We start from the raw sequence: 14867 nt of genomic DNA, 5'->3' as shown, positions 1-14867 counted from the left end.
TTGGTTAATCTCGATAGTAGAGAGAATCTAGATCACCTATATTCCCCAACTTGGTTTGCATAAGAATGCCTCGACTTGTCCTATAAATTTTCTTGCGATTGAAGGAAAAGGTACTCCTTCCTCTTTCTTCAAGGAAAAAAAAAGGTCTATTAAGTTCCAAGAAATGGGAAAAGTCTTCTTAATTCTAATTGAAAAATAATTTTAATGCCCTTATTATAAAAATAATATAACATGTAGGTTAGTTATAAAGGAAGTAAATTGTGCCTCGACATATTTATCATTATAGAAGTCCAATGTATATTCATTCTTTAGTATTCCAAAATAATCATGCCTCTCTCTCTCGACCCTCTCTATGATTCATTCTTTAGGATTCAAAAAGGATCATGACTCTCTCTCTACCCTCTCTATCATCATAGAAGTCTAATATATATTCATAACACTAGGAGGCACATTGCACTTAATTCCAAACACATAAACTACTAAGAAGGCCTTCATCAACAAATTACATGAAAAAAGGTAGTGGTATATTGTTATCGGGAAATCTAGTGTCTATGCAGAGCTGCTAGTCCCACTATGATGGGTAGCTATCTTAGAAACAAACAGATTAAAGTTACTTTCGTTTTCTTTTATGAGAAATACATAAGAGAGGATCAAAGAATACCAACCTCAATTTTTCGCTCAGCTCCTTGCTTGTTCCTTCTCCTCACCGACAGGTCTTTGCCGCTTCTCCCTTGACCACTCCGCTTCGAAGAGTACCTATAAAGTGAAAGCAGCATAATACCTTCAAAGTGCAGAGATCTACAATCATAAGCAATATAGGACCATATATATATTGACCACACACATGCATATACTATCAGACATACGAGAATGGGAGGAAAACTTGAATAGCTTTATTGATGTGAAGATTAGAAGAGAGGATTACAACACATTGATCTGACCTAGCATCATCCTCCCAGCATGAAAGCCCTTCTTCACCTCATGAAAAGCTTAGATCACCCAACACTATGATATTCCACCAGGAAACCAACAACGCTTCCTTACAAGATACAAAATTCCAGCCTCTGGATCTCTGGGATGAGGGATCCATATATAGATGATTGCAGGGAGGTGAGTCAGCTTCTGGGATTTTGATTAGTGTCTTATCTCTGATAGTTATTGATTCCACTTGGAGATTGCTGATCTCTTACTCATCCCTGGGCAAATTCAAAGAGGCAAGTGTCATAGGAGAAGTTTTTGGAAGATTCCATGATCATCCACCTTGCAAACTGTCTCTGCCATTTGTCTATTCTCGCCCATCGCACCCTACAGAAGGGCTTTCCAGTATGCATCACACCTTTTACACTGGGTAGGTGAGATGCATCACACCCTTAGCACTGAGCAACCTATATGGTCTAGTTTTGACCAGTTCTAAGCAGTTTTCTGTGGAGAACTTCTGGGAGATGATGTAATCAGCTGACCTTGTTCCTTTAGGGCATGAAACAACACTTTTAGGGACTCAGAAGCCCTTGGTTTATGGACATATATGATTGGGGTTGCAGTGCCCAAAAATGTCTATAACAGTTGCCCCCTAAAGCATGAGGTTGTTAATCTTTTGATGTCGGGTGAAATGCTTTATCATGAGGATCCGAGGTTTTTCGAACTGGAAGGCGACCTATAATAAGATACAATACAATACATTATCTTCATAACATTTTCATGATCTAGCTGAGGCGGGCATTCCCATGCTCAACTTTATAAATTCATTTTCATGTACATAGGACAGACAACCGTCTGTGTGGCAGACTGATGATTCTGATAGAGCCATCATCCTTTGATTCGGATGATCATCTGTGCAGCAATGATGTACATTTGATGTCTTTATTTTCCTGAATATATTGCAGCTCGAATGGATGAAACTAGATCCGGGGTCTTCAAACTCGTCCAATCTTCGCTCGAAGTACAAGTCGATCCATGTGAAAATATATTCTAGAGTCGAACATGGAAAGACATCACCTGATTACCAGCCAATGATGTAATTTGTTAACAAATGCGGTAGGAATCACCGACAATGATGATGAACCTCAAGGTACGAAAGTACAATTCGTGTGGTGTGAAAATGGGACTTGGCATTGAAAACCATGCAAAATCTCTCGGTCGAAGGCCATTGATGTAAACCTGTCGCCGAAAGTGAGAAACTTGCCATTGTGGCATGCAAGCTTCAAAGTACTGAAAGGGTTGTTCCTAGGTCGACTTCTTGTATAATGAGCTGATGTCAACAAGAAGTGACCTGTCGTAGGAGGGCCTTAATGAATCCCACATCTACGACACAGAATGGAGCAAATGACTTTTGGATGTGAAAACGATCTGATGATACAGGGTTCAGGGTGGCAGTCATGAAAGAATGAAGTGTAAAGGTATTGCAGCGGATGAGACACAAGATGGATTGGTGAATTCTCTAATAGACTTTTCTTGAACATATCAGTGATACTTGAAATGGATTGGTAGCATTAACCCTAGAGATGGATGGTACGCCCGACCAATGGTAATATGACCGGTAAACGGAATAACCCAACCCGACTCAATCATGGTGATGGAGTGAAAGTGTCATGTTCAAGAGGGACTCGCTACCAATAAAGTTTCTTCAAGTTTTCTTCCCAATTTTTCCCCAATCATTGCTGACCAGTACCTCTTTATTTTTATCAAGCTTGAGGAGGATAACATATGCTTGTTCTATAATTTTCCCTTCGGGCAAACCCGTCGCTATGTTTTAACGAGCCTAGCAACAATGAAACTCGTTCTTGTCTGTATGGACAAGTTTGTCGCTATTGGTTTTAACGAGTTTAACGACAAAGACAACTCAGTCCTCTTTCAATTTTAGAGAGTCTGAAAAGGGATGGAAAGGAAACTCCAGTGATCCTTTTTCGTCATGTAATCCCTTAAGTCCGAAAAAGTATAAAATAATACGAAAGGGATGAATTTTCAATAGTTTTAACAAGCCAAACAAGACAAGCGCTCGATCTTTTTGTGTAATAATCCCTCAGGTCCAAAAATATTAAAATCTAGAGGAGGGATAGCACTCCTGGTAGCTTTAACGAACTGGAGAGGACAACTGCTTGGCAATCTTTTCATATTTTACGAGTCAAACGAAAAGACCTTAAAGGAGACTCATTTCTTGAGGAACGAGTGATATTTTCGGGTAGCAGCTGATTCCAGGTAAGGTTTGGAATTTTCCAATCATGGAAGTGTCACAAGGATGGCTAACAGAATCACTCTTCATAGTTGTTCCTCAAAAGGGTAAACAATCAAATGGAGGTGAATTATCGGCTAAAACAGAGTGGAGGTGATGGCAAGAACACAACCAGGGCTCAAAAAGCTGATGATAATGCATTCACAATGGTTATTTACAGGAGGTTGGTTCATTTTTCAATGAGGTTAAACTCTAGGGGAAACATTTGCTCATTTCTTAGGTTTAATTTTTAATGAGCTTGAACTTCACATAAAAACTGCTCGTGATAATGGTCATTGATTATTTGATTCACTGTTAACACTTTGTTCCTTCAACGGTCGTACTACCTGTTCAATTGCTTTATCAAATCGATTAGAAATGAAAATACATGCTTGAAAAATGAGTTAAAAAACTAATAATTTACTCGAATTACGTGAAAAGTAATTTAAAAGTGGTTTTTACCCCTAATTTTACCATTTCATTTAAACTTGGGTTTGTTGGAGCTCTGGAGGTATTTTCCCCCTTGATTTTCACTAGCTAATTCCGGGAGATTCTGTGGATGATTCTTGGCATCGTCTAGACCAGGTAGGAGCTAAAACTATGCTTTTTAGTTGCATTCTTTCTTTTTGAATTCTGAGCATGTTTCCCTATTCTGCTGAGCCCCTGGGGTTTGAATAATTCACCCTGGCCCCATCGCACCCTTTCTAGGTCGAAAGGTGCGATGCATACTGGACTGGCCACTAGCCAGTCAGTATGCATCACTCCCAGTACACAGCTAGGGTGCGATGGGCGCAAAGAGGGAAATTTGTGCACTGTTTTTCATGGGATTTTTTGCCTGTTTTTTGCCAAATGGGGATCCTGACTCTTCTCTTGTTTGTTTTCAGAGATTCATCGGAACAAAATGGTTATTACATGGTGAGAACACGAACATGAAGAAGAGGACATTAGCTTCACATGATCCAGGTACGGTAACTGCATTGCGTAACTGTGGCCTGCTCAAGTTCTTCCACATCTCTAGCATGAGGAAAAAAATCAACTTCTTGTAATATTTCCTCGATGCATGGGATCCTACCAACTAGGTGTTCCAGATCAAAGGAAAATCCATCCCTTTGAGTGTCGTGGACATCTACTTTTTGACCGGTTTATCAAGGCGTGGTGCCCCTCTCTCACTATCGGGTTCCGCCTGTGGGGGCAAATCTGTGACGGATTATATTCTCCCATATTGTAGAGAAGGATCTAAGCCGAGTAGGGATGGAAAGATCAACATCCGAGATGTCACTGATAGGCCATTGAGGACTACCTTGTTCACTTTTTCTAGGCTGGCTGGTAGTGCGGCTCTCCACGTGGCTAACAGGTCCTATATGTAGTACGCCTTGGAATGCCTTGAACCAAAGGTGTTCAATTGGTGTGATGCAGTACTTCCTGTGTTGAAAGAACAACTCACCAAGGTAAAAAATGGATGATCTAAGAACTTTGGCTATGGTTCCATTTTGACCACTTTCACCTTGGAGAAGATCCCACTGATGCAGCCGTAGTACATTTCACTTGGTTTTCCACCACCAACTGAGCCACGGATGCAGAGATGGGTCGACCTTATGGCCTGGCATGCTAGTCAGCCACAGGTCTCTTTTTTTGATGCCTTATTTGAGTGGTTCGACCGTCAGGAGATGGTTTATGCTGAGTGTCCATATGTTGGTATGGATTTCTGGGGTGACCCAGATTTAGTGCTGCCGGCTGGTGAGCAGTGGGGTGTTATAGGTAAGACCTTTGACCATATCCATGTTTATTGTTTTTATAATGTTCCTGTTCTTTCTTTCACCAAGACTAATTAAAACTCATGTGCTTATGCGGATGTCGGACTTGTACGACCAGCAATGTGCTTGAGAGCACCAGCTGCCGTTCCAGCAAGAGAGGCTATAGGGAGGGCTATCCTTCACGACCTGGATGTGGCCGAGACTCTTGCAGCATTGCAAGAATAGATCGAAGGCCTCACTCTTGGTATCCCAGATGTGAGGACTGACGAGCTGCCTCTGAGATTGCAACGACATACTACTGGGGTGCCACGTCGATGGACTAGGCTTTTATGCATGATTGCACAGGCAGTGACCTGTTATCATCAGCACCATTAGGCTAGGGTGCCCCCTAGCATTTTGAGTTTTTGGGTCATTTGACTGATTTTGTCTCGGATACAGAACACTATGTGTAAACCATAAACAGTTATATATATTTTTTATTTTCGGAGCTTCATTTTGGTTAAGTTATTGATCCTGATGCAAATATTGATGAAATGCTTTTTCTTTTATAAATGTCGCAGATGTCTATCTAACACATAATTTGCCAATGAGTCTATTAATGTGTTTAAGTTTCTGGAAATATGTTGATATTGGATGGAATCGAACTGTCTTTCCAAAATATTGACCCTTAGGAACATTCGATAGATAGCTAGACTCCATACAGAATAGATACCGGTGAGCTGTAGAATGACGAGCTGTGAGTCTAGCCTGACAACAAGTCAGCGTATGCCATGTGTGATGGCATCAGAGAGGAGCTCTATCAACGCGTTGTATTTGGTGATGTTGTTCGTTGATTGGCCAATACATACCCCCCTGAAACTCACTAACTTGCCGCTTGGATCAAAGATGGCCCAGGCTGCAGAAGATAGGTTCCGCGAACTACGGCTTGCTCTATCGGCATATCCAACAAATGGTTCCAATGGGCTCGACATCTGTAACAAATGCAAAAGCGGATTACCTAACCAAAACGATTGCTCTTAACGAAAACAAAAATGTAACAAAAGCATAGGGGTTACTATACTGAGCTAAGCATAGTAACGCTTAAGGTACAACCCATTGCGAGGTTGTGCCAGTGGAATCCCATCATAATCCACTAGCTCGTAGGCTCCTTTTGCTAATACCCATTTAACAATATAGGGGCCCATCCATAAAGACTTGAACTTACTTGCTCCCAGCTTATCGGATTCCTGGTCATATAGTAAGACCAGGTCACCTTCTGAGAAGACACGGGGTTTGACATTCTTGTCAAACTGCACCTTGACTCATTTCTTATGAGCTTCATTAGCCAAGGCGGCATCACGACGGGTTTCATCCAGTTGGATTAATTCCAAGAAACGAGCCTCCTCTTTTGAAGTTCCAGGGAGAAGGTCGACTGCGAGCTTGAAGGACGAGATTTCGCACTGAACTGGTAATATTGCCTCTAGGCCATATGCTAGCTGAAACGGTGTAAACTCGGTTGCATTCCTTACCGATGTCCAGTACACCTGTTGAGCCTTGAAAATGTCATTCATTTCCATTACACTTTCACTATTATGTCCATTATATCACCACCACTTCACTACTGTGTCACCACATTCATCCCACTTTCATTATCATTGGGCCACATTTATGTTTTTCCAATCTTTATTAATTCTAAGTCTTTTAAGTGAATTTGTGGTTAAAAATTAGAAAATAATGTGCATATGCTTATACCTAACAAATGGGTTGAGGTTTTTGACATGTGTAGGTTGAAAGGAGACTTCTAGAAAACCCTTGTGTGGCACTCTAAGGCTAAATTCGAATTTGGTTGGAAAGAATCATGGGATCATGAGGATATGTGTCACATCTCCTAATTGTATTGTAACTCTAAGAAGACATGTGTCTTATCAGTTCCTATTTTGATTAGGACTCTAGAGGTAGAGGGAGAGATTCATGGACTCTCATTAATAAGATGGCTCTCATCTTTTTGTATAAATAGGAGATCTCTCGCCTTCATTTGTTAGTCTATTTTAGCTTAAGCTTGTTAGTCCCTAGTTCTTAAGTTTGTAATTCTTCCTTGATGGCTTCTGAAAGCTTTGGAGAACTTTGTTGTACTTTGTACTTTTGAAGAAATTGAATAAAGCTTTGATGTTCTCAACATGGAAGGAGATGTGAAGTAGATGTCATGGAGCATATTAGAATGTAAGGTAGAGTAGATTTCATTTTGTAAATATTGCTTTGTAGAATGTAAGGTAGAGTAGATTTCATTTTGTAAATATTGCTTTGATTTCATTATGTTATTTAATTGCTTTCAAGATTGATAGATTAGATTTTTCATTCATGCAATTTTAATTCATGCAAGTGGCAGAGGGCCCCTGCACACTAAAGCCTTGTATAGTTGTCATTTAATTCTGCATTTAATTTTGTTATGCTTCTGTGCATTAGCTGTACATAACAAGCTGTTTTGATTACTGTTGTTTTACATTAATTTTGTTATGCTTCTGTATATTAGCTCTACATAAATTGCTTTCAAGTTTGATAGATTAGATTTTTCATTCATGCAATTTTAATTCATGCAAGTGTGTTCAACCAGTTGATTGTAGATTAGTGATGCACATAGCCTTTTAATGACTAATGACATGATAGAATCATCTTGTCCTTCTACTGAAGCAGCAAGGATACTGGGTCTCATAGTCACTAGCTCATTGTTTGGTTATTGCATTTTATTTTGATTGAACTAGCTGTATATTTACACTTTTGTTTAAATACTAATTCCATCAATAACATGTTTTAAGTTCTTTTGAAGTGCTAAGTTTTGGAAGTTACCATTAGGGACATAGGCCTTGTCTTGAAATCTTTATCCATACTTGTCCTTTAAAAGTATTCTTAAGACCTTAGAATAGGATTTCCATTTGCATTAAACACTTTAGAAAACCAACAAGAACAAAACCCCAAAAACAACATAAACTATAAAACAACGAAGTAAGAGAAAGGTTAACTAAGCACATATGGTGCACCACACTTCATCAGTTTACGATACCCAGATTGATAATTTATGTAGAGCAATTTAAGACGTTAAATTGACTAGACAACACCCATAAGTCTAAGTATAGGATCAGGTGCCAACTCCGTTTATGGACTCCAATCATCCTTTGCAACATGCACTTCAGGACTTTGTTGATTGCCTCAACTTGTCCGTTAGCTTGTGGATAATACAGAGTAGAGCTTTCGTGGGACAATACTAATTTGGCAGCCAACTCAACCATCATGTGATTATGAAAATGCGATCCATGATCTGTGACAATAGCCTGTGGAACACCTAACCTGGAGACTACATGATTGAAAAAGAAAAGAACAGCCATTTCACCACTTTTGTTTAATGTAGGCATCGCCTCAGCCCATTTCGTAAAATAGTCAACTGCGACTATGATATACCCATGCCCCCCGGCCGAGGTGGGGTTACAAGTCATGAAATCTATGCCCCATTTGGCGAATGGCCCAACCGCGACTACTGGTTGTAGAGGTGCGGGTGGAATCCTGGTTTTGCGATCGAAGATCTGACAAGCATGGCAACTTCTGACTGCAATTATGCAATCCTTGAACATTGTTGGCTAGAAGTATCCTGCTCGTAAAATCTTTTGTGTTGTAGCATAGCCAGATTGATGCCCTCCACATGCACCTGAATGACAATCATTCAGGACTTTTTCGGCCTCCTCATGGGTGAGGCACCTCCGCAGAACTATATCGATACCATGGCGGTAAAGTGTATCACCGACGATCATGTAGTCTTTTGCTTGGTATTGAGTACATCGCTGCTCTGAACGGGAGGTATTAGACCTATATGTTTGGATCTGGAGATAGATGATTATATCTCCATACCACGGATCACTTGAAGATATCAGAAACAAAGATTCATCCACGATTGTAGCATTGGATGTTGAATCGTTGGACGGCGATGGGAGATCGCATAGTAACTCTGCGAAAACCATGGCTTTATTTGATTTGGATTTTACGAATTCTAGATCAAAGTCTTGCAAAATTTCTATTCATTTGGAATATTTCCCCCACAGTAACTGTCGCGACAAGATATACGTCATGGGGTTGCAATTTGCTAAAATGGTAGTTTTTCGAAAGAGGATATAATGTCGAAATCTCTGTATCACTTGAACAGCTGTGAGAGCTAGCTTTTCAACATAGGAGTACTTGGTTTCTGTATCATTTAAGTTTCAACTTAAATAATAGATAGGATGTTCAATTCCATTGTCTTCTTGAACTAAAACCATTGCTATGGTCATATCTGCTGCAGCCAGATACAGGTTAAAGTCCTTTTGATAATCAAGAGCATACATTAATGATGCTTTTATTAGGGATTCCTTTAAAGCATCAAAGGAAGCTTGCGCGACCTGATCCCATATGAAGGGTACTTCTTTTTTCAACAGACGAGTATAACCTTTAGCAATTTCGGCGTAATTTGGAATGAATCTCCTCAGAAAGTTTGCTTTCCCTTGGAGTTTCTGAATCTGAAGAAAATTTGCAGGCGAAGGCAAATCAATGATTGCCTGAACCTTACAGGGGTCGAGACGAATCCCGTCTTTCGAGACTACAAAGCCAAGTAAACGACCAGAACTGACAGAAAACACACATTTGTGTGGATTGAGTCGTATCTTGTAGTGTCGGCAACGTAGAAATATCGCTCTCAAATGCTGTGGATGATTTGTCTGCTTTCGCGAGTGAGCCGGAAGATCATCGAGGTATGGTTGAACGATGTTCTTGATGTCATGGAAGGCATAATTCATTGCCCTCTAAAAGGTTGCCCCTGTGTTCTTTAAACCAAAAGGTAGCCTGTGATAAGTGAATGTGCCCCACAGACAAATGAATGCAGTGTTTGACTGGTCTTGTGGGCGAATATTTATTTGAAAATACTCGGAAAATCCATCCATAAATTAAAATACTTCACATTCGGGGCACTCATCAATTATCTGGTCAATGAAGGGTGTAGGGTAGTTGTCCTTTGGACAAGCTTGATTTACATCCCTATAATCGACGCACACTCTAATCATTCCTTGCTTTTTCATTACAGGAACAATATTTGATACCCAATCGGTTAGAGGAACGGGGTATATGAAACCAGCATGGAGAAGTTTATCAACTTCTGCCTTGATGGCAACAGCTTTCTTGTGGTGCACCTGCCAAAGCCGTTGTCGTACTAGTTTGACATCTGGATACATCTTAATTTCGTGTTCAACAATGCTCGAGTCAATGCTTGGCATTTCGTCATATGACCAAGCAAAGACATCTCTAAACTCGCAAAAGAGAGTGTTATATATTTCCAGTTCCGTAGGAGAACATAATTTGCTGACATGAATATTCTCTACAACATCTAGTTTAGTCGAGATATTTATGGCGATTGTCTCTTCAATATTTGATAGGTTTCTTTCTGAATCCACTGTATTTACAGTATTTGATAGGAAATCAAATACTGAAGGATGATCAAGGTCACTGGAACAATCTTCTTTATAATCTGGAAGATGGGAATGATGGTGGTAATCTTCCCATGGTGCCCTGTCAATCATCATTGACTGAACAATTCCTTCATCCGTATAGTATACATGCGACCAAGGATCTGAAGGTGTACCATATTCGTTAGACCTATCTATCCAAACGCTTGATGAGTGTTCATTTGGGTTCGCCTCCCATGCCGAAAACATTGATTGCTACAATATTTCTATTGGGCTTGGAGGCAGAACCTGGTGATGATCCATGCTAGCATCGGGACCGGATATCTTCTGGATGGAAGACACCATATTGCAGGTTCCCACCATGGCCACTTCCGCCAGATTGTTTGGAGGCGGTAGGGCAAAGGTCCCCATCATTGTAGGGTCTTTTAGTAGGCCTACTCCGATATCTTGAAGCGAATGAGGGCTTCCGTGGATCATCGGAATGCTTCCCGTAACTTGCGAACTATTGGGGAGAAATGTTTGTTGGTCGACAATTGTAATTCCTCCTTGGAAAGGAAATGCAATCTTTCTGAAGTATGTCGACACAACAACGGCCATAGCATATATCCAGGGCCTTCCCAGTAGGATTTTGTAATTGAGGTTTCTGTCGATAACTTCAACATCAATCTCTACTATTTTGCCCCCCAGTTCTACTTGCAAGTTACTTAGTATCCCGTATGGGGTATATGTTTGTCCATCAAATACTTTTAACGTTGTCGATGATCGTGACAAGGGGGGAGAGCCTAAATTTTTCTAGCAACTCATCGACATAATACATGTAGATGCCCCCTCATCAATAATTGTTCGATGAACAGTTTTTTTGAGGGCTTTCACTTGAATAAGGAAAGCGAGTTGAGATAGTAACTGAGGGTCATATCCTTTATGATTAAAGGCCACAAGATTGGAATCCACTGGGTCAATCCCACCTATTGCTGATAATAGAGCCTATTTCTGGGAGGGGCAATTTTGTAGTACCTCAAGTGTCGACATAGCGGATGGCGATTGGGCCAGGTCCTCTACTATGTTATAATTTTGTGCTGCTCTGGCACGAGGATTAAATGTCGATTTGTGTACTACTCCCTTTGGCAGCTTTATCATTAGTTCAGGAATGATGGGTGGCACAACTTCGGTTGAAGTTGTTGTCGAACTACTAGGTTGATCAGTAGCCTTGTTGTTCGACAGCTGTGGATTCCCGTAATCTTTATTCCTTGTCGATATCAAAGCATCATTTTGCTGCTTTGAAACAGACAACATAAGCACTTGGGATGGGGAAGCATTATCACTAGCAACCAGATTGGTTCCTGGGTTTGGAAACGGATCAGTCAATACTGCCGAGGTTTTTGCACTTTTAAAGAGCTTCTTAACTTCAGCTTTATGTGGACATTCTCTCGTCCAATGATCCTCATCGCATATTTGACACCCCGAAGGGGGTTTCCTTTGCCCATAAGGGTTTGCAGAAGACTTCTTACCCTTTTTCTTCTTCTTGCCTCTTGGTTGCTTCAGTTCTTTGCTTTTTTCGGTTGACACAGCATTTACCTCCGAGGCGAGAAGTTCTTCATTTGCATTTTGACTAGAAACCGTACGAGCTTTCTTCGATGTAGCCTTTATGATTTTCGTGCTAGTCGTACCTATCACATCATCGCCAACATGAGAGTCTTTGTTTGATTTAGGAAGAGGAGGAATAGAAATTTCTGGTCTAGGAGCATCAGGGATTTTGTCATAGAGCATGCCATACTGAGTAGAGATCAAGTCTAGATATTGTGCATGAGCAATGACTTACTCTTCAGTGACGACTCCTCCCTTTGCCACATCTTCTGTGATAGAAGGTAATAATGACTTAATAAACCATTCAGCTAACAGCTGATCAAGAACATATGTTTTTACCATTCTACGACGATGTCGCCACTCATGAATATGATCAGATATGTGAGTGGCCGTCGTTTGTTTGAAATTGGTAAGAAGCTCTGTTCCTGTTTCGTACCTTATGGGTAACTGAAAATGGGTTAAAAAAGTTGTGGCTAGGGTGCTGAAGTTATCGAATGAAGCTATAGGCAATTCGATATACCCTTTTGCTATCGGACCAGTTAATGTTCACTGAAAAAGGTGAAGCCTAATCGAACCATCATTTAGAGTGTTAGATGAACATCACAAATGAAAGGTCATCACATGATTTGACAGGTTTTCACCCGGATTTCCATTAAATTTAGGAATATTCGACGAAAGTTTATGTGGAATCGCCGGCCACCAAGGGGCGTAAGCAATTGGATCGTTTGTCACCCGTTTAGGTCTGGTAACTCTAAAGTTGCCATGAAGGGCAACTGTTGATTCAGGTTCGGCGAAGCATACCTAGGATAATATGGGATCGCTTGAGCAGTGGGTCTTTGCATACCAACATAGTGCATTTGATGCTGATGACTTTGGTAAGGTTGATGGGCATAACCACTATGAAACGGTTGATGTTGACCATTTTGAATATATGGCTATCCATTACTTGCAAAGATTTGGTGCTCAGATCCTTAGTAAACTTGTTGAAATTGCAGTTATTGATATTGCACTAGCCATGGTTGTGAAACCATTTGTTGTTGTCCAATACTAGTTGTTTGACCAAGATGAGGGGTGATGGTACCCGTTTGAGCCTGGGTCACTCCAGTTAAGGAGCCACTAATTGATGATTGTGGTGGCGTCGTAGAGACAAGAGGTTGTTTTATTGCGACCTGAGAAACTTGAGGTTGGCATACAATAGGCAACGCTTGTACTTGTGACACCGTCACAATAGCTGGTGTAGTGGGGATATTTGACATAGGCAGAATTTGTTGCATTGAGTATACAACTCTTGGTTGTTGAGGCAGTATTGGCACCCAACCACTGGATGTAATTCCAGCATAACCCGAATCCTGTTGCGAACCCCCATATGGTTGTTCTCCCGGAGGAAACAATGAAAGGGCGTACTACCCCCCATATGGCGACAATCCAGTGCTCAAAGGGATCATTTGCCTTTGGGGACCGGATTGCCCAAATTGATGCTGTTGCGAAGGATCAATTTGTTGATATTCAACATAAGAGATTCCAGATATTAATTTGGACGAACAAACGGAAACAGACCATACTGTCAAAATAGTCCCTGAACGGACTCCATAAAGCGGTTGAGAGCTAGTTGGGATAGATGGTATTCTGGTGAACATCATTGGAGTAGCAGCAGAAGGTTCCACCACTGCTGTATCAGATGACACAGTCCTGGATGTCGACGATTGTTCAGACATAACTAGTCTATCCAAAAGACTTCCTAGTGACTCTAGAGGAACTTGCGATGAAGAGAGACCAACTTCTGTTGAAGAAGGATATAGGGTGATCCCAGCTCCAAAATGCAATGGAGTACTTGATGGAGGATCCTCCACAATCTCTTCTATAGCAATCAATCCAGGTGGAAGAGGTAGACCGTCAGGTCCGTAATATATTTCTGGTGCCGAAGAAGGTATAAATTTTGCAGTGACAGATGTTGGGGGGACAACACCTTCCGAATCAGCTGTAGATGAGGCTGGTTCAGGAATAGAAGTGTTTATCGCTACACTAGGATCAGTTCTAATGTCCTCTTGTGGCTGCGGAACTTCTTCTGTAGAGGCAGGAATACCAGAAATGTTCGGAGTAACCGGAGTCCCTGAGGATGTTGGAACAGAAGTTCCAATGAAACCAGGGGACTTTGACCCGGTCAAACGAGTTCGCTTCGTCCGGAGTGGTTTCGTTTCCAGAGTCAAAGACGGTTGACTCGTTAATCTCCTCAAATGACGGGGTTTCGATTGACTTTCTTCCATGATTGTGGATTACTCGATCAACTCAAAATAAAGGGGAAAATGTTATTCCGAATTAAATGAATTTTAGATGCTTTGACACAACTTGCTTTTTCAATTTTTAAGAGTCAAGAAAAAACAAAAGATGACTCTAGTCACCTTCGATTTTTAATGAGCCTGAAGTGACAAGTGCTCAGATGGACCTTTTCCTTTAAGGAGTCTTAAAAGGAATGAAAGAGACTACTCTGGAAATCTAGATAGAGGGATTACCAAACCAATCGCAAAATTGTAGAATACTTTTTACGATATGGGAGTTAATCTTCCTGAATGCTGTGTTCAGTGCATTGCGATCGATAGGGTGGTAGACACGGCTTCCTAAGGATAAAGGATATAGCCTATTGTGGTCTCCCAATATATACTCGATGGTACATGGGAGCACAAGTCTGTACTAGCACTTGTCTTCTCCAAGACGAGGAATCACCCAACCTATGATGAAAGTGATAGTTACCAGGCTTTACGACGCCAGAATACGTCTTTAGCCTAGACTTCTAGATGTTGTGCGTTAGGTTCCAAAGCATTTTTATGTTCATTGAATTTATTTTACAGTTGATATTTCTTAAGAAGT

This window comes from Pinus tabuliformis, chromosome 9 (genome assembly GCF_031772625.1).
Source record: "Pinus tabuliformis cultivar Carrire ecotype Pingquan chromosome 9, CPIR1, whole genome shotgun sequence".
NCBI lineage: Eukaryota > Viridiplantae > Streptophyta > Pinopsida > Pinales > Pinaceae > Pinus > Pinus tabuliformis.
Note: the sequence above shows the minus strand (reverse complement) of the source record.